This window comes from Brassica napus, chromosome C4 (genome assembly GCF_020379485.1).
Source record: "Brassica napus cultivar Da-Ae chromosome C4, Da-Ae, whole genome shotgun sequence".
In the NCBI taxonomy this organism is placed as follows: Eukaryota; Viridiplantae; Streptophyta; class Magnoliopsida; order Brassicales; family Brassicaceae; genus Brassica; species Brassica napus.
In genome coordinates this window covers 44,920,501-44,923,709 of record NC_063447.1, presented here as the reverse complement: position 1 = coordinate 44,923,709, position 3,209 = coordinate 44,920,501, and the positions used below count along the sequence as shown (strand labels likewise).

At 39.3% G+C, this 3,209-nt stretch overlaps 1 pseudogene; it reads left to right on the top strand.

The window, feature by feature from the left end:
• Window positions 1–740: 740 nt before the first annotated feature.
• LOC106391026 lies at window positions 741–2,629 on the top strand (annotated as a pseudogene).
• The last annotated feature ends 580 nt before the right edge of the window (window positions 2,630–3,209 follow it).

The window sequence follows — 3,209 nt, the reverse complement described above, 5'->3', positions numbered from 1 at the left end:
GTTATTAGACCGTATGGAATATACCATATGGAACTTTTCAAATCAAATAAATGTGCATTCATGAATTTAATATAAATTTTTTTTATTGATTTTATTGGGTTTATAGTTTCTTGGCTAGGGTTTAAATTTACTTAAGTAGGGATTTGGATATATTATTTAGCGGTTGTGGTAATTAAGTGAAAAGTGTATGTGTTATCCTTTGACGAGAGTACATCCAAAAATATCTTAACATGTTTTAACATATACCATACTATTTAGACGTTTACCATCTTATATAATATGTTGACGTGGATTTTATTTAGTCATGTCTGTAATTCTTGTCCACAATTATAATCAAAGAGGTCATTCACCCTTTCCATTTTAACCGACTACTTGCAAAAAGCCAAGTGTATAACCACTTCAATAAGAGAGTAAATGTTAGAAACTTAATTATCTCAACATCAACGTCATTCACTTTATTTCCCTTATGAATTTGGTCATTTGACAAATTAACCCATAAAAGAACCTACTTTAACTGTATCTGATTCCGAAGGATATTAAACAAAACCTAACTTATTCCAAAAACAACAAATACGCAAATAGATTATTCCGACGCCGAAGTATAACATTCGGTTCTCTAGAATAGAAAACTTTTGTTCCAAAAAAAAAAAAAGAATAGAAAACTTTACGTTTATAAACTTTTTATTATTTAACCAGATTTAAATTTAAATTGATGCTATAAAACGAAAGCATTTCATACACAACACAACTCAATTTTATCAATTCTTTTGTGTCTCTTGCGTGACGGAAGAATCAACAACACAAGTGTCTCTAAAAGACCAAAGCCACGACACGAAAGAGGAACACATAAACGTCCATACCTCAAACAAAACTCTTCTTTCTTCTTCTTCTTCTTCTTCTTCAATTCGATTTCTAAAGTCAAAAAGTCAAAACTAAACAAAAATGGAGGAAATACTATTCGATGAGATTCTCCAGGAGATATTTACCAGATTGCCATCATCGTCTTCTTCGTTACCTACTTTCGAATCAGTTCCTCTTGTCTCCAAGCGATGGCTTCGTCTCTACAGAGCCTCGAAGACTTCCATGTCCTTACGAGTCAACCCTCACGACAGCTCGGTAATTACCTTTTTACCCTCCATCCTCCATAACCATCCTTCTCTCTCTTCCCTCTGGTTCGTCTCCGACCCCAAAATTCCGATCCTATTCCCCTCTGCTGCGGAATCTAACTTCAACGATCATCTCATCTCGATCGTCTCTTCTCGCTGCTTCAACCTCCGAAAACTCTGTTTCTTGGTCAATCCACTTCCTCCGTCTTCCTTGCTTCCTCTCTCTACTTCCTTGTCTCTCACTTCTCTCTCTCTCAAACTGTTGGGACCCGTTTCCTTCAACTGGGTTGCTTCGTTTCCTTCTCTCAAGGACTTATCGGTCGACGTCTGCTCGAGAAACTCCTCAGGCTCCTTAACCGGGTCAAACCCGAACCCGGAAGTTGTCGAATTGGGTTTGGAGTCGGTTTCCTTAACCGGAATCCAGTCAGACGATACCGGAGTCACCTGGTTATGGAGGAGATGCAGAAAGCTAAAGAAACTGTGTCTGAAATCATGTGGAACCATCGGAGAAACAGAGCTCTTCGCTTTGTGTCTGAAGAATGTCGAAGAGATTGAGCTTAGGACATGTAGGAGTATTGTTGACGTGGTCCTGCTGAAAGTTTCAGAGATTTGTGAGTCTCTCAATTCTCTGTTGATCTACGACGGTGGTAACAAAGACGGTTTAGTTCATTTCATGAACAATTCTAGATGCAATGATACTTTGAAGACGTTAGATTTGCGTCTTCCTATGGATTTGATGGACGAGCATCTCGTCTCTCTCGCTGCGAGTTTCAAATCTTTGTCTGCTCTTAGGCTTACGAGCTGTTACTTTGTGACTGGTCACAGTCTAAAGATCTTAGCTTTAAGCTTTTGTTCGAGTCTTGAAGAGCTTTCTTTGCGTAGCTGCGACGCGGTTGAGAGAGAACCAGGTTTGTTGGCGACGTTAGGACAGCACTTGGGGAGGTTAAGGAAACTGGAGTTGTCGTTTAACGAGTGGTTATACGACAAGGAGTCGTTTCCATGTTAGCTTCTTGCAGTGGTTTGGTTGAGTTGGATTTGAGAGGATGCAAGAACTTGACAGGTTCAGTATTGGTTTCTCTGAACAAAAGCTGTGTGGAGTTGAGGAGTTTAGACATTGCAAGCTGTCGACTGATTCAGGCTGGTGAAGTGGAGGCTTTTGTTATGAAGTCGCAACGGTTGAAGAAGATTGTGGTTGAAGAGAACAAGATTACAGAGGCTGCCATGAGATGGGCTTCGAGTAAGTTAATTGACGTTGTTGCTCTTGATTCAGATGTTCCTTGGTAGTTACGTGGGTTGGTGTTTGAACAAGAAAAAGTAACATATGCCACACACAACGAAACTGTCTATGTGATGTGTATATAAGGCATAAGTGTATATTACATGAATAAAGTGGAAACTCAGTGATATGTTCTTTTCCAAAAAGATTAAGGGTCTGGATGTACATTTTGTGTAAATTATTGTGTTGAAAATTTGTAAACTGGTATGGATTCTGGAAAGGCAGAAGGAAAAGATCTTGCAAATAATTGTAGCAGTGATTTCTATAAAACAAACTTTAGTAAAAATATGGGCTTTGCTGATAATATTGGGCTTTTGGGTCCTGAAGGGTAAAATATCACACAAGTAATAAAAGGGCAATATACTGATCAGATCGGACAATAAAATCGACCAATCATGAGATCCCTTTTTTACACGTCATCTCGGCTGTGGGTTGTTGGGTTTCTAGAGTATATAATGTTGGGCTTCCCGAATTATTAGTTAACAATTAAAGGTTTCATTGTTCTATTTCTTCGACCTTTCAACTTTACCGTCTTAGCTGATTTTAACATGCAAACCGACGATTTGTTTTCTTAAGAGAAGAAGGAGCCAATGCGCCATAGGATGGAGCAGACGGTGGCGTGGATGAGGATGGCAGCTTTGGTGCATCGTAGGGCACAGCGTAAGGAGAGGAAGTTGATGACCGTACGGTGGATTGTTTCCGTCGGAGGAGTAAGGTAGCTGAGGAGGTGGCTGTTGATTTCCACAACCGTAACAGTAACTGACATCGCTGGAAACGAAAAGGTAAACACTTTTTAAAAGAGATCGAAGAAGAGAATGATTTAGCCT